The 24063-nt window shown below is 46.4% G+C and overlaps 1 pseudogene; it reads right to left on the bottom strand.

Moving 5' to 3' along the window:
• Positions 1–6889: 6889 nt before the first annotated feature.
• On the bottom strand, positions 6890–6987 carry LOC121279435 (annotated as a pseudogene).
• Positions 6988–24063: the final 17076 nt, after the last annotated feature.

The raw sequence follows: 24063 nt of genomic DNA, 5'->3' as shown, positions 1-24063 counted from the left end.
GTTGTGTAATTATATTTCTCAACAGATATAATTACAACTTCTTTTTAAAGATGTTAATTAACACAAATCTATTATTTTCTTTGGCAAACAAGGAAAAAAATTGGATATGCTGGAAATCAGAGACAAAATAAGAAAATGCTGGAAACACTCAACAGGTCAGGGAATGTCTGTCGGGAAAGCCTGGAAGCTCCCATTTAATCCCTTAACTATTGCTGAATAAGGGTGGAGTCATGGGCAATGGGAGTCAACTGGTTCATTAATGAACCTAATTGACAGCCCACCACCAGCAGCCGGGAATCCTGCAGCAGCCACTTCCGCCCTCTGACTTAACTTGGGGGAGGCTTTGCAACCTCCGGGAGACTGACGCGGACCCTTCATCAGGATAGTTCACACTTGGTACATCACACCACTTTAATCAATCTATCTCTTATTCTGTGTGATAGACAATATTCATACTGGATTAAATTTATTTATGCATCTAAAATCTCAGCAGGTGGTCAACCTCCAATGTAAGTTGGAGAATATGTTACTTTATAATTGCAAGAGTGTTACATGACACAATTAACAATGGAACCAATTTTAGTCTAGATGTCACCCTGAAAATTGGTACACTTAGGATGGTTGGGTGCAGATAAGGTATATTGAAGCAAGAATTTGGGTGGTGATCAGTTCTATATGGTTCTGCCCATTTGTGATACTGGCCAAATTTCTTCTGGGACTTGTAACAGGTAACAATCAAAATAGGCATGAACTCCCTAAACATAGCAAGATAATGACGAAGTGGTGTCATGTAGACATTAATATTGGCATAATTTTCATACCTTTCAGGTGTTGGCCGCAAAGACTGCTCAAAACCTACTACTCCAACAATGTTTTTGTCAGCTTTCTTGTCCCTTGTCCTTTTGCACTTTGGCATCCAAGGCCTGAATTTTACCTTTGGCGGGTGATCATGATCGGCGAGCCCAGGACCGGTTGGGAAAGAGGCCCCAGCCGTGATTGATGCACGCCCACACAAATTAGGCATACCCAGCGTGAAACGCACCTTCCCATTGGTCGGGAAGGGCCAGGCAGGGGTGCAGGCCTATCGGGAACTGGGTCCAATGGCGACCCGACGGGCAGTTTAAAAATGGCACAGACAGCTCCTTGAAGGCTGCCAAAGAAGAACAGATCTTCTGCGTTCTGGAGATTGAAGCTATGGCCTCAAACGTGCTTGGAGATGCCAGGCGGGAGGGCGAGTCGGTTTAGCCCCGGTTTTTGGATGAGTGCCTCACGATGCTATTGGAGGAGGCGGCTGCCAGGAGGGACACCTTTGTCCTCAGAGATGGAAAGAGGAGGTCACCACACCTGACAAAAAAATCTTGGGAGGCGGTGACAGCCAATGTCAGCAGTCACGACGTTGTGCAGCACACATGGGTGCAGTGCTGCAAAAGGTTCAACGGCCAGCTGCTCTCAGGAAGGGTGAGTACCGTGTTGGCATGGATCAATGTGGTGAAGTGTTAAGGTCTGGCCGTCCCCACCCCATGGAGCTCAGGGGTGTTAGAGTCTGAGTGCCAACTGTCAATGACACTGGAGCTGGCCAAGGGGATGACCCCGGGTTGCTTAGGCTGTATGCTTGTGGCTCGAGGGCCATGACTCGGATGTGCCCTGCAAGGTGTTCCTCAGGTGGGGTTGGCCAGGCTGCAATGGCACTGCAGGTAGAGGGTGGACTAAGCATTGCTCCTCTGTCCTTTCAGGCGAAGTCGAACCATAAGAACATTGACAGATCATGGACAGGCAGAGGCCCCCCAAACCTGCCAATCCTGATGAGTTTTGAGCAGGATGCCTTGGAGCTGGAGAGGTGGCAAACACCTCGGTCAGCCGGTCGCGGAGAGGCTGGGATGTCAGATGAAGGTAAGAGTGCAGTGCACAGAGGTGAGAGTTTCGGATTGTGCAACCATTCTAGTGTAATCTCTTCATTGATGGAAGCCTCAAACCTGGATTCCCCGTTGATTATTCAAATACAATGGCAACATGATGCAGATCTCCATTGTCTCACCAGCCCTGGCATGCACAGTGACAGTGTGATGACTTTAACTAATGACATGTCACTGTTCTCCCTTTTAGGTCACCAGCATGCACTCATTCTCAGGACTCCGAAGGGCCACCCCTGATGCCAGAGGACTGCCAGGCTTCAGCTGCACCTGCGTCACACCTGCTCTCTGAACCAGGCACCAGCGCAGGTACCAGCACCTTGGTGGACATTAGATCTTCGGCTAAACTGTCAGAGCACAGTGGTGAGGACACTTCACACTTGTTTGAGGAACATAGGAGATAGAGTGTGCCCAGGGTGCTGGCAGTCAGAGGACTGCTGGAGACCAGGACGATGCTGGGTTGAAGGCTAATGATTAGACTCTGGAGTCGTCCATTAGGCGGCAGGTGCTGGATGTCCAACAGAAAGTGCAGGAGGATCTGGCGCAGATCCATGAGGGTATGCATGCCATGGCCTCTGTTATGGAGGAGTCCCTGCGGAGCATTAGCACTGCATTGACCCCCATGGCCAAGCGCACTGCCTCCTCCATTGAGAGAGTGGTGACGCTTATGGAGAGGCAGCTCCAAGAACAGAGTCAGGGGTTCCTGGAGTTGTGCTCGGACTTGCAAGCCCTCACACAGGCAATGACCTCAGGTGGCCAGTGCCAGTGTGGGAGATAGATTGGGCACCCAGTATCCCAACTAGGTGCCCATCCATAAATGGCGAACAGGGAGGTCCAGAGCGGCCTCACGTTGGCACACGAGCTGCTTGTCATCACTGTGGTCTCCCCTCATGGTGCTCTGGATAACAGCAGCAGCTCCTCTACCCCTCTGCCAATGTCCGTGGCATCTGATGAGGCTGCGATGAATGGGGAGATGCCAGCCATAGTACTGGCCGCTCCCTCCAAAGCGGGGCCAGCACAGGCTCCACTGGCCAGACCGGCGAGGTCTTCAAGGCCATCAAGACAGTAGAGTCAGCAGGCTGTCTCCAATGCCGCTGCCAACGAGAAGGGGAGCACCAAGACGTAGCACTCGCAAACGTAAGTTTAAGGCACCATGAGCACAAGAGGGGCTGGTCACAGGTGATCTTCTGTTCTATAATGTTTTGGTTATGTTTACTGGTGTGGAAATGAACACCATTGATGGTTATGTTACTTTGTTTAGATTGTGAAATTTACATAAATTTTGTTTTTTTCATAATGGCCTGAGTATGCTTCACTTTTTTTTTGGTGCAGGATATGCCAATATCTAATGCTGGACTTGAGTGGGTCTAAACTTTATTGCACAGGCACTGGCTGGACTCTAGGTTCAAATGAAACGGTCCTTTCAGACATCCGGGATGGAGGCGGCAGCCCTAGCATGAGGTGGAAGCAGATTTTTGGCAGACTGGCTGAAGTAGGGTTGGATCAAGGCGTCCCTGGTGTCCCTGCCTCCCTGAAGGAAATAGAGGTCTTCCTCTTCGCCCTCAGTCTTTCCCTCACTGTGCTTCTCTTCTGACTCACCACTGGATTCATCCTCTCTGTCCTGTGGAGCTGCGTCAAGAGCCTCTTCCTCTAGTGAGTCCCCTCTTGCCAGTGCCAGATTGTGGAGAGCGCAGCATGCAACCAGTATCAGTGACACCCGTTCTGGGGGGTATTGTAGTGCACCCTCTAATGGCCCAGGCATCAGAAGCGCATCTTCAGAAGACCTATGATCCTCTCTATCACCGCCCTTGTGGAGGCATGGCTCCTGCTATAATGCTGCTGTGCCTTTGTTCTTGGTGTCAGAGAGGTGTCATAAGCCACCTTTTCAACAGATAGCCCTTGTCACACAGCAACCATCCATTCATTCGGGCTGGAGTACTGAATAGCCTTGGCACCTGTGAATGTCTGAGGATATAAGCGTCATGGGAACTACAAGGGTACCTTGCACAGAATTGCAGAATCTGTGTCCTGTGGTCACACACTATCTGGACGTTCATCAGGTGGAAGCCCTTCCTGTTGATGAAGGCACTCGGCTGACCCGCTGGTGCTCTGATGGCTACATGGGTGCAGCCGATGGCACCGTGGATGCGGGGGAACCCATCAATTGCTGAAAGCTTACTGACTCGCTCAGCCTGGCTGGCCTCGTCCGTAGGGAAATGAATAAACATCATTACCCACCTGAACAGAGCTTCTGTCACCAGCTTGATGCAACTGTGGACAGCTGATTGGGAGACTCCACACAGATCCCTCACTGACCCCTGGAAAGAGCCGGAAATATAGAATTTGAGGGCCACTGTGACCTTCAGACCCACTGGCATGGGTTTCCACCCACACAGTCGGAGCTGATCTCAGGCCCAATCATCTGGCAAATGGAAGTCACAGTTTCCCTGGAGAGGCAGAGCCTCCTTCGGCATTGCATTTCCGACATATTGAGGGAGCTGCATCGCTGCCTGTCAACCCTGGCAGCAGGATAATGGCGTCTTCTGCAGCCCCTTCTGCCTTGGACTTACTGCTGGCCCTGCGCCCCTTGTGCCTGTGCCTCTCCTCCCACAGGCCCCTCCCCTGGAAGCGGCATTGGGACACCTAACCTCCTATCACTTCTGCCCCTCATTTCCTCCTCAGAGGAGGTGCCTCTGGCGGACACCACATCCCCGTTGCCAGGGTAACAGAAGGATGTCTGATATCTGGAAGGGTCCACATGGTAAAATCCTCCGGGGGCTTTGGAGACACCAATGAGTCCTGAAATGAAGCCTACAAATGCCAAGAATGAATCTCAGGACAGAGATGAAGCTGTCAAGTTCAAATAAGCAACCAACAGCAAACTATCTCCTAAACTCCTCACTGCTCACACTGGCAATGCTACTGACCCTTTTCGTCCCATCCTTGGATGAGGTTTTGCAAAATGTGGCTGCCCGCTTACCCATTTTGCCCATGCGATGAGCGCAAAATCACAGGCGCAATGTAAAATCAGGATCAATTACGTTTTTAATGGCCTTTCAATTGATGGCAGGCACGGCTCCAACACCCACGTGCACCTGCCAACCTGAAGATTGTGCTCGTGCGGGATGACGTTGGAACTTTCGCCCGAAGTCTCCTCGCGTTATTTTACGCCCGATCGGGTTGGGTGCGGGCCTGCCCACGGGGCATAAAATTCTGCCCCATATCTTTCTGCGAAGTGCCTTGGACATAATGGGTGCACAAATCCTACACTGTCCTAATCATATTAATTGCAGGGAGTGGAGACTGTTAGTCTATTTTGGTTATTAATTGCCTTCCTTCTGGAATAAATTATTCAGATGTGCATGCAGTTGCCAGGAGTAACTAAATTATTGCTGTCAAAATAGCATATATTTTAAATAGTCATCGTGCTATTCTTTTCATTTCCCTCCTTATTTCATTGATGTGGTAGGTAGAAGATGCTAATGCTCCCAGACCCTGAAGTAAACAAGCAGGGAAAGTATAACTTATTGAAAAAATAGTTGTAAGAACATATCAACATTAAAAACAATTATATATATATATATATATATATATATTGCTTGCCAATGTTTTGGAATGGCAAAATCACCAAGTAGAATATTAGCCTGATGTTATGAAAATTTATAGTTTGGCATTGTACCTGCCCATCATTTAAATATTATTGTAATGCCTTACAGTGAGATTTTCATCATGGTAGCTAATGTCATTCAGAAAAGATTTAAGGGATTAAAGTACCTTCCAATTTACAATAGTCCAAGTGAAATTAAGTTGGAGACAGTATGAAAAAACTATTTATAAAATGCAGTTTCCACTAACCACATGATTAAAAAAAATGCTCATTCAATAGGAAACTTCCAAAAATGATCGACCTAACTGACATAGAGCTCCAATGCTGATGACATATTTCTTTCGGCATTCCCATTATGGGAGTACCTCACCACCTTCATTGCATATTCTGGAGCCAAAGGGAACTTTATAACTCTAGCATCCTCTTTTATTCTTCAGTGGGAGGAGAAAGTTTGTGATTTGCTAGACAAAAGGAAGAACTGATATCAATAAAGTACATTTAATGTCCTCAGGCCTCATAAATTGGTTTACCAATGAAATACTTTTAAAATATAGGACACGATTTAATCAACCTGAGAGGGTCTTGCCAACCAGTCAGGGAACTGGCAGGGAATAACCATCAGTTCAATGGGGGAAACTGTTGGCCACTGTTGGGCCTTCCTCAGGATTCAAGACCTTCCTGGCAAAAGTCCTGTCCTCTAACTGCTGCAGGCCAATCAGAGACCAGCAGCTCCTCATTGCCGTTACCGCCACCAGGAGTGGTGGCAGCAGCCAGAAATTCACCCAATAGAGGCCCGGGTTGGCAGAGGGACCCCAGGCCAAAGGTGAGTTAGGGTATGATGGGGATCGTGCTGTGGGGGTTGTGGAGGGCAGCAGGGAGGTCAGAGATAAGGACAAGGAGGTGGCTTTCAACATCTCCCCCAATCCGATGCCAGGTCCCTCAGTCAAGCACAGTGCCTGACACAGAGCGACCTCCTCTCCATTCCACCATCTTCTGCATCCGAGAGGTCACTCGCAAACCCAACAGTGTTTGCTGGGTGGCCTTCAGGAGGCTTTGGAAAGCCCTTACAGCTCCCATTTAATCCCTGAACCACTACTGAATTAGAGTATTGCATGTGTCAGCTGCTCCGAACACATCCAAAGAATTTGCTGCAGTAACATAAAGGGCAAACCTGTTGAAACTTTAGTTGGGCTGGGATGTTTCACTATAGGAGATGCAGTCTTTTGGTGGAGCTGTTAAACTGATGCCCTGTTTCCCCGTTCAGGTGGACGTATAAGGTTCCATGGCATTACTATAAAAAGAGCATTCTCCATATATAAAAACAGAAAGTGCTGGAAATACTCAGAAGGTCTGATGAAATGTTTTGTAAGTCTGAAATATGGAACGCTTCACGAATTTGCGTGTCATCCTTGCGCAGGGGCCATGCTAATCTTCTCTGTATCGTTCCAATTTTAGTATATGTGCTTGGACTCAGGGATAAAGGGTGTCAATTGCCTCATTAATGAGCCTAATTAACATCCCACTGCAGGCAGCCGGGAATCCTGCAGCAGCCGCTTCCACCCTCTGACATAATTAGGGTGGGGAGAGGTTTTGTCACTTCTGGAAGACTGACATGGAGCCTCTCTCATGGTTAAGTGGACCTGGCTGTCATGATTCTCACTGTGCTACTGTATTAAATTCTGCCCACAGTCACTGTTATTTTTAGGTCAAAGTGAAGCAGCTAATTTATATGCAACAACATGCCACGAAAAGCCATGCGATAAATTTCCGGTTATGGTGTTTTTCATGATATTGTTTTAGGGATAAATGTTGGCCAGTGTTATGTTTTATTATGGGGTCGCTTTGCTCGCTTATCTGTTGTCAGGTGAGTTGATTACAATATACTGCCCGCACTACACAACTATTGGGTCTTACAGTCACGTGGTCAATTTGCTCACATTCTCTTAAAAGCGTATTTCACCTCAGACTACCACAGTCAGGTTATCAAAAACTTCCCTGGTGTTGTTTAAATTGTGATACAGGAATATGTATATCAGCCTGAGCAGGCAGATGTGGTCTCATCCAAAAGGCAACACCTCAGAAAGTGTAGAACTCCCTCATATTAGACAGAAGTGTCAACCTAGATTAGATGCTCAATTTCTGGAGGGCAACTTGAACACACAGCTTTTATTAATTAGAGGCAAGAGATCAACTTCTGTACCAAGGCTGACAATAGTGTAAGACATAGGCCAGGATTTTCCATGAAATGCACTAAGTGTGCTAGTGGGTGTAAAAAACAGCGTTTCACCTGCCGGTCTCAATGACGGGTTTTCGCACAGTATTGTGTACTTCAGACTGCATTAATTATTCATCCACAGGGAACATGCCGATTTGCTGGCAAGTAGCATCTGAGTCGCCCATCCTGCTGTGACCTCAGCGCACCCTAACTGTGGGCACCATATTTAAACAGCACCCCTGCACAGCGTTCACACTCTCTGCAGCCTAGGACACCTCCAGTGAAGAAATGGCTTGCAAAGGCAGAAAGCATGCTGCGCCCAAATTCAGTGATACCTCACTGGAGCGCCTGTTGGACGCTGTTGCGGCCCGCTGCAATGTCCTCTACCCCTGCCCTGGCTGCAGGACTTCCACCAAGGTGACTAATCTGGCTTGGGAAGAGGTCACAGCAGTGGTCAGTGCGAACGCCCTGCAGAAGGGGTCAGCCACCCAGTGCAGGAAGATGATGAACGATCTCGACTGTTCTGCCAGGGTAAGTCAACCATCTCGTCACTCTCAACTCACACGCTCTCAAGCCCATCACACATTCACAAGGATCTCATTTGCTGCCACCTCAAGGGACATCACCACTCACTCTCACACACCCTCACTTCTCCATTTGGCCTCAGCTCCTCTGGAGTTTGTGTCCTAATTCTGTCCAGGGCTCCACTCGCCGCCCACATATGCCAGACTTCCTTATCACCTGCCCTCACAGGTATCTTGCTCAAACTCTCTCCATCTGTCTTCATGCAGGACAAACTGGCTCACAATAAGAAGGGGAGGACCCAGACTGGGGGGCGGTGGAGTTCCCGAGATCAAGGTTCTCACAGACTTTGAGAACAGAACCATAGAGCTAGCTGCAGAGGATGAAGATCACGCCTGTGCTGACAGTGAGGATGGTGGCACACACCCAAGTGAGGATCCTGCACTGCCACATCCATCAGACAACCATACTGTGAGTGATTTCTCCGGTTTCTGAGTCACCAGCCATGCACTAATTGTCTCTCCTTTCTTTTGTAGGTGCCCTCGGGAAGCTGCCAAGGGCATCCACGAGCCAGGACCTCAACTCCACCCCAACAACACCTCGGATGAGGAACCTGAGGACAGCACCTTTGAAGACCCATTACAGTGCCCACCCACACCCTCCACCAGCTCAGAGACTGTTCTAGATTAGAATCAGGGTCACAATCTGGTGAGCACAGTGCACTATCTGCTCCACAGCAGGTGGATGCAGAGTCATCAGAGGTCACTGGCCATGATTCTGCTGATTCCGAGTACAATGACGAGCCTCCGGACTCGGTCATAAATCAGTTGCTGGAGCTGCACAGGAACATCAGGAGGGTATGTCAGCTGCATTCCTCAGATTGAAATGCACAGTGGAGGAGTCAGCCAGCCTTCAGTCTGAGGTGATAACACCGGCATGCCACACACCCGGGTCAACACTGGTAGGACAGCGGCCGCCAAAGAGACCTTAGTCCAGAATATCAGTCCTGCACTGCTGCAGGAGCTGCACTCCATCACTGTAGCCATTGGTGGCATCCATCAGTGTCAACACAAGAGGGTTGCGGGGCACCTTGATCTCACTCCAGCTGCTCCTTCTCCTCAAGGAGTCAGCCAGGGGCCCTCATGCACCCAAAGAAAGGAGGAGCAGCAATTTGACATCCCGGGGCCATCCATCCAGGTGACTCTGGGAGTGTCTGGCCGATCCAAATTCCCTTTTCCTGTGACCCCTTCAGTACCAGCTCCACAGGCCAAGGAGGATGCATCTGCCCCACAGCAGGACACCCAAAGCCTTGGCCCCTCCGGAGGACACCTGCCAAGGTCATCACAGACAGCAGGATGTAGCAGTCAGCAGCCTGCCTTTACCTCTGCCGTGCATGTCAGTAGAGCACCAAGACATAGCAGCAGGGTAAGGAAAGTGAAAAAGGTGTAGTTGCACAACATTGGCACAGGTGTTAACCACATGTATATAATGTTTACAAATGTAAATAAACTCACAATCATTTCATTTCTCTCCTTGACTATGCCTCCTTCTTCTGATGAGCTGTGTTACTGTCAATCATGTGTGATACCTTGGTTCTTGCACCCACTTATGACAATGGTGTCTATCATGGGCCTCTGTTCTGTGCAGTGTCCTACCATTTCACCACATTGAGTGTTCCATTTCAGCATAATGCTCCACATCAGTAATGCCTGCACCTTCATTTTAAGTGTGTTTGTGGAATGAACCTTGTTCCCATACCTCATAGGGTCTCATCATGTGCATTCTTGGCTCTGAAGATTGAGGCAGGTGTGTGTCCCTATCTCGTGTGCATTCTTAACAGGTGAACGTGTGGTGTTTAAGGGGAGATGTATTCACACATGGAGAAGGCTCATGTACCATCCAATTCCATGTGCCCCCTGTCTCTTGGCAGGGTTATAATGATATGAGCCTATATGCGGAGCTTATATGTGCTGCCCCTCAGCCAAACAGGATTCTGACATTCCCAGTGCCAATCTGCTGATCTCAGCAAAAGTGGGAACACCATGCCACCTCAAGGTGATGGAGCAATGGCACATGTGCAGGCTTTGAGATGTCCAACCTTCTCCATCTCTCACTCTATAGTAGTGTCTATTCCGGGGAGAAGGATCTGGTCACAAAGTTGGTACACAGCAGTGTGTGTTCCATCGCCTTGACACTTAAAGAGGTTACTGATGCTACTTCCAAATGGTGATTTCTGGAGGCCAAAACAGCCTTTAAGCATGCTACAAAATCTCACATTGTTGCTTCAGATAATGTGGAGGGGAGAATGCAATGAAGCAGAACAGTGCTTCTCCTTAGCAATGGTGCTTGCACTTAAGGGCTTCATGTTCTCTGATCATCTTGGACTATTCTAAGGTCAGGGCTGGCCATGAGGTGTGTAAGAGGAGGTATCTCACTATCAGGCAGCCAAGTGTCTGACTGCATCATGCTCAGGTGCTCTGCCTCCATGTTAGGGTTAGGAAAAATGCAGCTCAGGATCCCTAACTTAACTGCCGGATGTCACTGTCATTTCACAGAGTGTATTACAGCCAACTGAGTCATCGCTAAGTGAAGTCGCAGCAGCAGTATTTCATCAGCTACCTTGTCCCAAGTGTTATGTTTCTGTGTCACCATCAATGTAACACATTGTGTGTGGCTGCGTTGCTTCCAATGGATCTCCTTGAGAAGCCTTGCCAGGTTGAAGGCATGCAGGCACTAGGCCATTGAGGGTCATGCAAGCGCCCCTGTGTCTTGTAGGGTGCTGTTGCGACTGGGATGCTGGATGGACGTTTGAAGAGGCAGCACTTTATGGTGCCTTATTGCCCTCCTCTGGGTAGCACCTCATCTCAGCATTAACACATGACCTCGAGGCTTACTCATCCTTCACAGCATCAGGGCCATGTGAGCATTCTGTACAACGATGTAATATCATCTGGACGTTCATGGGCAAAATTAGAAGAGTAACTATGTTGGCAGTCATGCTGGCCTGTGATGGAAGAGAGTTGTCCAGGAGGATCCTCAGTGCATCTCGTCATCCTCCTCCTGGAATCTTCAACCATTGAGGACCTCACAAGCTCGCCCACCTCATCTGGCCTATGCAATGGCCTCACTGCCTGCACTGCATCCTTGGCTTCCAAGGGCTCATCACCATCATTCCTGTCAAGGTCCTCCTCATCGGAAGGGATGTGCAGTTCCTCCATCTCATCTCTGCCAAGTCTTTCCCCCTTTGTAGCGCCAGGCTGTGTAGCGCGTAGCAAACCACGATGGTGCATGAGATCCTCTAGGAAGCGTACTGGAGTGCTCCACCAGATCTGTCCAGGCATCAGAATCACATTTTCAGGATCCCTATGATGTGTTCCACCAATGTCCGGGCTGCGGCATGAGCCTTCTCTCAGCAGGGGTCTGAGGCCGCCACACAGGTGTCATCAGGCACGTCCTTTGTGAATAACCCTTGTCCCCGAGGAGCCAAACCTGCATCCTGTGTGGTCCCTCGAAGATGTCAGAGATCTGAGACCTACTCAGGATGTACGAGTCATGGATGCTACCTGGGAATCTGGCACACAGCTGCTTGATAAGTTTGTTATGGTCACACACCAGCTGCACAGTGAGCAAGTGGTAACCTTTCCAGTTGATGTACTGGATGTCTGTTGCCAGGGAGCTTTTATAGCCACATGAGTGCAGTTGATGATGCCCTGCACCTGTGGGAGACCAGAAAGCTCTGCAAAGCCCAGTGTCCTTATGTCCTGTCTTGCTTGATCTTTGTCGATGTAGGTCTTTGTAGGCAAAATTGTGGGCCTTTGCAAAAAGGACATCTGTAAACTCCTGGTGGGTGGACATTTGAGAGATGTTGCAGGGGTCCCCAGTAGAACCCTGGAAGAAGTCAGTGGTGTAGAAGTTGAATGTGGCAGCTACTTTCGCAGCCACTGGCAATAGATGCCCTCCAAGCCCCCGTGGAATCCTGCAGAATGTGGCAAATATGAGTCACCAGATCCCTTGACATATGGAGCCATCTGCGACACTGGTTCTCACTCAACTGCAGATAACACATGTGACGTGTATATACCCTGGGTCGAGCAAGGTGCCTACGAATTATGGCTCTCTGCAGATCATCCTCTGCGTCCGGAGGACCAGCTGCCCCTTGGTTTTGAGGGTTCTGCTCCTCTCTTTGGCGAGCCAGGCACCTCCATCGCCTTCTTCTCATTCTTCTGTCCTGCCTAGAAACAATAATTCAGGCAGTGATAACCAGGCTCCATCTTCCTGATGGTCTCTGCACTGCAGTATCAAACACTCAAGAGTCAGCATTTATTGCCAAAGTCCACTGTCTGTCTGTGATTGTGGGCTCAAGGCCTTTTCACACATGCCAGAGAGTGCTGGCCCCTGAAATGATGCCCAGTGCAGGATGCGCATGAACATTCACCACAAACCCCTACCCCAACAAACCCCGGCCCACACAACTTCAGCCAGGTGACTGGATGTTCTGCTTTCAGCCCTGGCATTGGGATCATCATTACCTGCACTCCAAGACTGCATTGTTTGGACTAAACATGAGGGTGAATGTTCAGTGAGCACAAAAGATTAGTTTAGGGGTCTGGAGTCTTCTCCTGTGTGAGTGGTGATTGGCCACATTTCCAAGGGGGTTCTCAAGCTTATAGTGCAGCAGTTCCATAATACCCTGGTGAATTTGAAAGCTGTGAACAAGGGGTTAAAACTAGGTGAACAATCATTGCCACTTTGAGGGATCAGTGTTGCACGAATGGGCATTATTGCTTCACTTTCCTGACTCTCTGCATGTCAACTGAACAGCTATTCCCCTGTCTCAGCTGTGCCTCTGTCCTCATTCCGGAACTATCAGTTCAGTTTGGTGGCCCTTTTGTGCCTCCCCAGCCCTCAGTCCTGTGTCTCAGTGCAACCTCCCCCATTTGTTGACCCCAGTGGAGCCCTTGCCCTGCAGCCCCTATCCTCCCCTCAGTCCTATCTGGCCCCTTCCCCAGTGGAGCCCTTGCCCTGCAGTGCAGTAAAATCCACCACCACTGACCCCCACCCCGCCTTAACCCTACCCGTAGAGACTTGTCTGTGAGACCCATTTGAAATTGATGCAGTACAGCCTGTGAAGCCTGGCACTGACTCCTGCAAGTGCTGTGCGAATGCAAGGTACACAAACTCACCTTGGGGTCTCAAACGAAGTGCTGGTCACCAGCTGCACATTGGTTAAATCCTGTTGTAAAACAAGTCGTTCTAATTGCATGCCAACATGGGCTCCTAATCCAGCATGGAGGGATGATCCCAGCGAGCAGGCACCACAACGAGATGGTAATGATGTTTGTGATGTATGGCAGCAGGAAACGCGACTTGCCATTGATGGCTGAAGCACACAATCAGTTCCTCGTTTTATGCTGTCGTAAAACCAGTTTTGGGCCTTCTCGCGAGATTTAGGTCTCTTGCCTGCCACGACACCTGTTGCAATTCAGAGTTGAAAATCCCAGTGGTAAGATATGACTAATTCTACATCTGTACACCATGCTGTACAGTTCCATTTCAATTTGATGTTTGGTTTAAAAATATAAGTAATTCAAACATAACAAATAAGTTTATTTGTTTTCTGACTTTAAACTTTCCTTGGTAGGAACAAAATAGGAATAAAAAATATTTTCAGCAGATCAGACCTTTCCTCTCACAGGATTTGTAAAATTGTGAACTGTATTGTATTGTGAACTGTTCCCAATGCATTCAACCTCTTGAGGGAACTGAATAACACATCCAACAAGGTAAAGCTCTGTGAAATTCCTCCCTGACTCTCTAAAATAATTTAGGAAAACTCCAAGATATCAATCTCACATGACAACTTACATTATTCAAACCTGGCATATTATATTCCACAGATCTCATTTCCATGGTCCTGTCAGCGCATGAGCCATTATGCTCCATTTGATCATCTATGCTTACCCTTAGAATCTTCAATTCTCTTCTTAGACAGATAATTATTCAACTATTTTTGAGGATGGTAATCAACATGGCATGAAATGCCACAATAATCTAAATATTGACTTACTGCCATATTCATACATAGACTCTAAAGAAGTAAGTGGCGGCTGGGTAAGGGTACTGAAATTGCTCACAGCAGGATCATGAAAAGGGGTCATAATAAATGGGCAGTCTGTTTTACACCATGACCAATTTTCTTTTCCATGAAAATTAATCAGGTGTGGTGTAAAACAGCTGCCAATTCACAATGAGCCTACTTTACACCATAGGCAAAGACCAATTTGGTCCCCAACATTCTTCAAGTTATAATCAAGTACATCACAATTTCACCCAAGCTAACAAGCATCTTTTCACTCATATGTATGTCTTGTACAATCTGCAATGCAATCTGCCTTTCCTTAGCCCATTTAATATATCCAGTTCTCTTTGAATCCTATCAATTACTCTCACACCAGCCAACTGACTAGTTAGCTGGGAATCAACAGGAAATTTAATTTTAAAAGAAGTACCTTCCTCCACATCAGTTGTGAATAGGTTAAGCACAAGGAAAAACAGAACACGCCACAGGAGAACCCTGCAATTTATTTTCTGTAAATTGTTATTTCTATTTGTCATTATTTTCTTCCTTTATTGTTGATTTGATTTTAAAACTGAGAGTCTATTTAGTTCAACACATTTATTAACTATTAATTTCATGAAACATAATCTTCAGCAAAATTCTCACAAACAGAATTTTATCAAATACCTTCTGAAAACACAGATACATTTTATCGTCTGCATATTCTTTGTTTGCTAATTTATATGCTGACCACTACTGACTGCCCTTTAAATGAACATCTACATCTATTAAAATGTTCGAAGAGCAAGTTCTCCATTACCAATGTTAGATTAACTGGTCTACAATTCTTAGTTCATGCCTTGCTCCTTTTAATTTCAAGATATCAAGGGCTAAAAATTCAATAGTAATCAGGCGGGATTGTAATGTATCCGAAAGCATAAAGGCTGTGTTCTGTGTAATGTACTGTGCCAGTTCAAAGTAATTCAGGCAGCATGCAAACTTTGTGCTGTCTGCTGATTTAAATGATGTGCAGCCTGGTGCTTAACAACTGTTGAGTAGTTACATGCCTTAGCAGGGGGCTCAAATTCATGGAAGGCTATCACTACATTGCTTGCCTGCACTACTTTAAGCCAGATGCCACCCCTTAAAGGCAAGGTGTTTTTTGGCTGCAGCAGGGATCGGGACTGGTTAAAGAGTGGTTAATGAGCAAGAAGAATCTTGAAATATATGCAATAGTCCAAAAAGCAGACCCCAAGGTTTCCTGATGCCACACTGGAAGCCTTGGTGCAGACGATTCACAAGAGGAGATCTTCTATTTAAAGGGGCCAGGGGACCCTGCAAGCAGACATTAACAAGTCAGTAAGAGCAGGAAGTTGTCACAGTCAATGCCAGCAGTCTAGCCCCAAGGACCTAAGCGTCACAGGAGGTTTAATTCTCTCACCCCTGGTCAAGATCGGTGAATGCACCTTCACATGTCATTTCCTTGCAGATGAACCACTGACCTTACATGCTGCTCCTTTTATCATATTCCCTTCACTCACCTGTCAACAATCTCTAATAAACATGATTCATATCTCACACACTGAGTACTGCTGCAAGCGTGCATCACATCTCACAGATTACACACACTGCCATCTATTCAACTGTATTTGGCACATCACCTAAACACATAGCACCACATTTACTGGCACATTTCTATCTATTGTGGACAAAGTAGCCCATAACCATAGGCAGCAACACCTAAATGGCAGGTGGCAGGCATGACTGCATGTTATCACCTCCATGAAGGAAACAGTGCTGATTATCATCAGCATGGCCAAGACTGAGTGACGGACTCAAGCTATTGAAAATGATGATATGTACCTACCAAATCCACCTTCTCAAATCCCACTTTCCACCCCCTCACTTCTCTCCCCAAGCCACAATCTCTTCAGATTTGCAAGCTGCAGATCATGTAAGCACACACCTGCTGCTTTCTCCACTTCCTTCACCCCCAACCCGACTCTTCTGCCTTTATGCTTTCGGATACCCAAGAACTGCCAACTGGTTAGGCAGTGGATGAAGCCATAGAGGAACAAGGGAGTGATGAAGAAGAAAACTTTAGAGAGTAATATAGAGGTGGGATCTGTACATGGTGAGACACCAGGCACAAACGGCCTGCAGTAAGGCTGGAGGAAAGGATAGCATAGGTACCAGCTGCCCAGAGGGTGAGCTCGCACTCGAGTTCTACTGCAGAGGACTCAGATGAGGATTTTGATGGGGCTGCATATGAAAAATGGTTGAAAAACATATAAATGCTTGGTGCATTGGCAGATCTACCAGAATACTGGCTGGCATTGTCAAGGAGCATGGAGGAATCTAGCCCCAATTGGCACAGGGCTTTGCTCAGAGCTTGGAGCCCATCTTTTCCTGCATGGAGGTGGTGGTCAACTTTGTGAGAACACATGAGGACCCCGCCATGTTGGTTGATATCTCAACTTCCATCTCAGCCCAAGCAGAGGCCACTCAATATCTGAGTACTGCAGTGGGAGTCAGACTAAGGCAGGAAATCTCAATTTGCTGCCATCTAAGCACAGACTGCTACCATCATGTTTACAGATTCTAGGGTTCAAAGGGGCTTTCAAAGATTACAGATTTTCAGCCATCTGTGCTTCAGCAGATTACTGGCGATTGCTGAGGAACTGTCTCGGACAAGTGGCGGAGATTCCAAACCAGCTGACCTCTCTCAAGTTGACAACATTTGTCTTCCCACCATTGCCATTCCACCAGTGCTCTTGTTGGATCAGTCAGCCAGCTGATGCTGAGGTGATGCTGGCCGAAGCTGGGCACTGAAGGCCCAGAGATGCTCTAAGTGGTCCTCCAAGGCCATCTACAGTGTTCTCCCCCGCAGCCCCAAGAAAGTCAGCAACCTTCTGCCAGTCATGCTGGGGCAGCACTGTGTAGGAGCTGTAGGCCAGGCATAGGCACCTGTAAGACATTAAGCGAATGCACAAGGTTAATTGAGGTTTGTATGGAGTATTGGATGTTTTGTTGGATAAAGTTGGTATGGAATGATTGTTTTGAGGTGGCTTTTATTTCGGCACTGTGGCAAAGAGGATGTTGTGATGATTTGTAACAGAGGAATGTTACGGTGTGGGACTGTTGTACAATGAGGATCTGGAATTGTATTTGTGAAAACTGAAGTCGAGTGAGGTGATCCCAGACAGCCCATCCAGCATGTGGGTGTGCCTGCTTCCCCCTCGTTTCATCCTCCTGCTCTTGCTTCTTCTTCTCTTTTTTCTCCTTCTGCTCTTGAGATGTTCACCAATTCCCTGTGGTAAGGGATGTGCTCTTATGATAGCCAGATTTTAGTGGTAAATGGAGAGACCTTGTCACCCAGCAGCCACCTTCTGGTTTGACATTTTGGCTGCAAGTTTGATGAATGTTGGCCTGGTGCAGGAGCAAAGCATCATGACTGCTGGCAGGATTGCGGACATTCTAACATGACATACTGAGGGTGCTCACATATCATCTGCACATTCAGCAATTGGTAACCTTTACAGTTGCGGAAAATCTCTACATTTAAATGCTCCAACCGCAAAGCCACATAATGTGCAGTCGATGGCAATCTAAACCATAGGAAAAAAAACAAAAAACTGCGGATGCTGGAAATCCAAAACAAAAACAGAATTACCTGGAAAAACTCAGCAGGAGAGGTAGCACTGGCGGAGAAGAAAAGAGTTGACGTTTCAAGTCCTCATGCCCCTTCAGCAGAACTGAGTGAATATTAGGAGAGGGGTGAAATATAAGCTGGTTTAAGGCTGGGGTGGGGGGAGGGGGGGTGAGGGGTTGGGTGGAGGGAGAGAAGTGGAGGGGGTTGGTGTGGTTGTAGGGACAAGCAAGCAGTGATAGGAGCAGATAATCAAAAGATGTCACAGACAAAAGAACAAAAGAACACAGAGGTGTTGAAGTTGGTGATAATTTCTAAACGAATGTGCTAATTAAGAATGGATGGTAGGGCACTCAAGGTATAGCTCTAGTGGGGGTAGGGGGCATAAAAGATTTAAAAATAATGGAAATAGGTGGGAAAAGAAAAATCTATATAAATTATTGGAAAAAACCAAAGGAAGGGGGAAGAAACAGAAAGGGGGTAGGGATGGAGGAGGGAGTTCAAGATCTAAAGTTGTTGAATTCAATATTCAGTCCGGAAGGCTGTAAAGTGCCTAGTCAGAAGATGAGGTGCTGTTCCTCCAGTTTGCATTGGGCTTCACTGGAACAAATGCAGCAAGCCAAGGACAGACATGTGGGCAAGAGAGCAGGGTGGAGTGTTAAAATGGCAAGCGACAGGAAGGTTGGGGTCATTCTTGCGGACAGACCGCAGGTGTTCTGCAAAGTGGTCGCCCAATTTACGTTTGGTCTCTCCAATGTAGAGGAGACCGCACTGGGAGCAATGAATGCAGTAGACTAAGTTAGGGGAAATGCAAATGAAATGCTGCTTCACTTGAAAGGAGTGTTTGGGCTCTTGGACGGTGAGGAGAGGAGAAGTGAAGGGGCAGGTGTTGCATATTTTGCATGGGCATGGGGAGGTGCCATAGGTGGGGGTTGAGGAGTAGGGGGTGATGGAAGAGTGGACCAGGATGTCCCAGAGGGAACGATCCCTACGGAATGCCGCCAGGGGGGTTGAAGGGAAGATGTGTTTAGTGGTGGCATCATGCTGGAGTTGGCGGAAATGACGGAGGATGATCCTTTGAATGCGGAGGCTGGTGGGGTGATAAGTGAGGACAAGGGGGACCCTATCATGTTTCTGGGAGGGAGGAGAAGACATGAGGGCGGATGCGTGGGAATTGGGCTGGACACGGTTGAGGGCCCTGTCAACAACCGTGGGTGGAAAACCTTGGTTAAGGAAGAAGGAGGACATGTCAGAGGAACTGTTTTTGAAGGTAGCATCATCAGAACAGATGCAACAGAGGCAAAGGAACTGAGAGAATGGGGTGGCGTCCTTACAGGAAGTGGGGTGTGAGGAGCTGTAGTCGAGGTAGCTGCGGGAATCGATAGGCTTGTAATGGATATTGGTGGACAGTCTATCACCAGAGATTGAGACAGAGAGGTCAAGGAAGGGAAGGGAAGTGTCAGAGATGGCCCACGTGAAAATGATGGAGGGATGGAGATTGGAAGCAAAATTAATAAATTTTTCCAAGTCCCGACGAGAGCATGAAGCAGCACTGAAGTAATCATCGATGTAATGGAGAAAGAGTTGCGGGAAGGGGCCGGAGCAGGACTGGAATAAGGAATGTTGCACATACCCCATAAAAAGACGGGCATAGCTGGGGCCCATGCGGGTACCCATAGCCACACCTTTTATTTGTTTTTTTCCAATAATTTATATAGATTTTTCTTTTCCCACCTATTTCCATTATTTTTAAATCTTTTATGCCCCCCCACCCCCACTAGAGCTATATCTTGAGTGCCCTATCATCCATTCTTAATTAGCACATTCGTTTAGATAATATCACCACCTTCAACACCTCTGTGTTCTTTTGTTCTTTTGACTGTGACAACTTTTGATTAACTGCTCCTATCACTGCTTGCTTGTCCCTACAACCACACCAACCCCCTCCATTTCTCCCCCCCCACCCAACCCCCCCTCCCCCACCTCAAACCAGTTTATATTTCACCCCTCTCCTAATATTCACTCAGTTCTGCTGAAGGATCATGAGGACTTGAAACGTCAACTCTTTTCTTCTCCGCCGATGCTGCCAGACCTGCTGAGTTTTTCCAGGTAATTCTGTTTTTTGTTTTAAACCATAGGAAAACCTGTTATCCTAGGGTGTCACTCCACACACTTTTCTCTTCTTGGAATGAAGGCTTACCTCCTGGTGCAAATAGCCTCTGTCACCTCTTTGATGCAGCAGTAGACGGCAAACTGGGAGAAATTGGATATGTTGCCTGTCTCAGCCTGGATGGAATGTGATGCAAAGAAATTCAGAGTCACGGTCTCCTTCACAGCCACTGCTAGTGCCATCCTTACCCTTCTGAGACCCGCAGATCTGCTTCCAAGAGATGGCGGAGTTCTGTGAGAATCTACCGTGTGAATCACAGATGATACACACACAGCTCCTGGCTTATGTGGAGTTAAGAGAAGTGTGTGGGGAAAAACCAAGGTGGATAAGTTCCCCAGATCTTCTCCTTCCCCTTCTCCCCTGTCTTCTTATTCGTACCATCTCCCTCTCATGCTACAACTCAGAGGCACTGCTACAATGGCACCCATGGCTGAGCACAAGTAGTCTAACCAGAACCTTTGCAGTCACAACCAAGGCTTCTCCATATGCAGCACCATCCCCTGTCAACTTCACCATATGATCTTATGAATATACATATGAATTAGGAGCAGGGGTAGGGCACTTGGCCCTTCAAGCTTGCTCAGCCATTCAATAAGATCATAGCTGATCTGATTACAACCTCAATTACACATTCCTGTCTACCCCTGATAACCTTTCACCCCCTTGCTTATCAAGAATCTATCTACCTCTGCCTTAAAGATATTCAAAGATTCTGCTTCCACCACCTTTTGAGGAAGAGAATTCCAAAGACTCATGGCACTCTGAAAGAAAAAACTTTTCCTCATCTCTGTCTCAAATGGGCAACCCCTTGTTTTTAAACAGTGATTCCTAGTTCTAGATTCTCCCACGAGAGGAAACATCCTTTCCACATCCACCCTCTCAAGACCCCTCAGGATCTTAAAGGTTTCATCAAGCCACGTCTCAGTCTCCTAAACTCCAATGAATACGAGCCCAGCCTCTCCAGCCCTTTCCTCAGAAGACAACCCACCCAATCCAGGTATTAGTTTAGTAAACCTTCTCTGAACTGCTTCCAATGCACTTACATCATTCCTTACACAATGCTCGAGATGTAGTCTCACCAATGCCCTGAATAACTGAAGCATCACATCCCTACTCTTGTATTCAATTCCCCTTGTAATAAACTATAACATTCTATTAGCTTCCCTAATTACTTGCTGTACCTGCACACTAACCTTTTGTGATTCATGCACTAGGACACCCAGATCCATCTGCAACTCAGAGCTCTGCAATCTCTCACCATTTAGGTAATATGCTTCTTTTATATTCTTCCAACCAAATTGGACGATTTCACATTTTCCCACATTATACTCCATTTGCCAGATCTTTGCCCACTGACCTAAGCAATCTGTATCCCTCTGTTGCATCCTTATGTCCTCTTCACAACTTACTTTCCTACCTATTTTTGTGCCATCAGCAAATTTAGCAGCCCTTCATCTAAATCATTTATATAAATTGTAAAGAGTTGAGGCCACAGCACTGATCCCTGTGGCACACCACTCATTACATCTTGCCAACCAGAAAATTACCCATTTATGCCTACTCTCTGTTTTCTGTTAGCTAGGCAAACTTCTATCCATGCCAACATGTTACCCCCCTACACCTTGAGCTTTTATTTTCCACAATAACCTTTGATGGGGCACATTATCAAATGCCTTATGAAAATCTGGGTGCAGTACATCAACCCTTCATCCACAGCACACGTTACTTCTTCAAAGAGCTCCAATAAATTGGTTAAACATGATTTCCCTTTCACAAATCCATGCTGACTCTGCCTGATTACCTTGAATTCATCTGCATGACCTGCTATAACATCTATAATAATAGCTTCTAACACTTCCCCTATGACACATTTTAAGCTAACCGGCCTGTAGTTTCCTGTTTTCTGTCTCCCTCCCTTTTTGAATAAAGAAGTTATATTCACCATTTTCCAATCTAATGGGACCTTCCCCAAATCCAGTGAATTTTGGAAAATTAAAACCAATGCATCAACTGGCTCACTAGCTGCTTCCTTTAAGACCCAAGGATGAAACCCATTAGGACCTGGGAACTTGCCAACCCACAGTTCCAATAATTTGCTAAGTACCACTTCCCTGGTGATTGTAATTTTCTTGAGTTCCTCCATCCTTTCCAATTCCTGATTTATAGCTATTTTTGGGATGTTACTTTTATTCTGTATAGTGATGACTGATGCAAAATATGTGTTCAATTAATCTGCCATCTCCTTCTTTTCCATTATTAGTTCCCCAGACTCAATCTCTACAGGACTAATGCTCACTTTGTTAATTATTTTCTTTTAAAAATATCTATAGAAACTCCTACTGCCTGTTTTTACATTTCTAGCTTGCTTTCTCTTGCACTCGGATTTTTCCCTCCTTATTAACCTTTTTGTCATTTTTTGCTTTTTTTATATTCTGTCCAATCTTCAGACCTGCCACCCATCTTTGCACAATTATATGCTTTTTCTTTAAGTTTGCCCCATCTTTAACTGTTTTCGTTAACCACGGATGGTGGGTTCTCCCTTTGGAATTTTTCTTTCTCATTGGAATGTATCTATTCTATGTATTCTGAAATATCCCCTTAATGTTTGCCACTGCATCTCTATTGACCTATCTCTTAACCTAAATTGCCAGTTCACTTTCGCTAGCTCTGCTTTCATGCCCTCATAATTGCCCTTATTTAAGTTTAAATTATTAGTCTTGGATGCACTCTTCTCTCCCTCAAACTGAATATAAAATTCAATCATATTATGAACGCTTCTACTTGGGGGGACCTTCACTATGACGTCATTAATTAATCCTATTTTGTTGCTCAATATCAGATCTAGTACAGCCTCGTCCCTGCTTGGCACCAGAATGTGCTGTACTCAGAAATTATCCTGAAAACATTTTATGAATTCTTCATCTCAGCTACCTTTGCCCATCTGATTTTTCCAGTCTACATGTAGATTAAAATTCCCCATGATAATCACCATAAATTTCTGACAATCTCCCACTATTCCTTCTTTGATACCCCATCCTATCATGTGGTTACTGTTAGGGTGTCTGTACACCACTCCCAGAAGCGACTTCTTGCGTTTATCATTCCTCATCTCTACCAATTTTCACCAACTGTTTAAAACACCCAACACTTTCACAAACCCAAACAGAGCCACTAGAAAGCAATCAATTGTTAATGATCCCTTTAAGAAATGCTAGTTAGTGGTGGGTTGATTGGTGGAAGGGGAAACCTTCCTACTGCTAAATATATGTTCAAATGTGCAGGCTAAGAGTAAATGTTATCAAAAAAGGCGAACTTGAAAATACAGCAGCGATGATGTCAAATCAGCGGAACGCATTTACTAATGTCAGAATCTGCTTATGCTGCATGCTCCCACTGTCCGTGCTAATGCCTGGTGTGCCATGGTGGAAGGTGAATGGTTTGGAAGCCATCTTGGTATCTAAACTGTCTGCATTGCTGAAACTATGGGACAACATAACCTAATTTTGCAACCCAATTTTTTTGCTCCATTCCTCAGTAGAATCCAGGATTTTTATATAGCTCCTAAAAGAGTCTTTTTAGAATGATCATTTCAGGTTCGGCTTTCTTAAAATTTCAACAGTTACAGTAAAATTCAAAATAGACTTTCACTTGTACTTTCCAAAGCATTAAGTAATTGGTACTTCAGCTTGCCAAAATCCCCTCTACAGAACTTACACCATGAAAGGAGGCCATTTAGCCCATTGTGTCAGTACTGGCTCGTCAGCTGGAGCAATCTATTTCAATCTCTTTTCCATGAACCCTTTTATATTTATCAATGAGTACTTGATCCATTTTCAACATAATTTTGATGAATCATAGCTTTTTTTCTTTGCATCAGTTTGTTGCTCAGCTCATGATTTTGGCACATTTTTTAACTATGTAATTTTAACAGA

Source organism: Carcharodon carcharias, chromosome 6 (assembly GCF_017639515.1).
Source record: "Carcharodon carcharias isolate sCarCar2 chromosome 6, sCarCar2.pri, whole genome shotgun sequence".
In the NCBI taxonomy this organism is placed as follows: Eukaryota; Metazoa; Chordata; class Chondrichthyes; order Lamniformes; family Lamnidae; genus Carcharodon; species Carcharodon carcharias.
The sequence above is the reverse complement of the archived record's forward strand: the minus strand, read 5'-3'. Positions and strand labels throughout refer to the sequence as shown.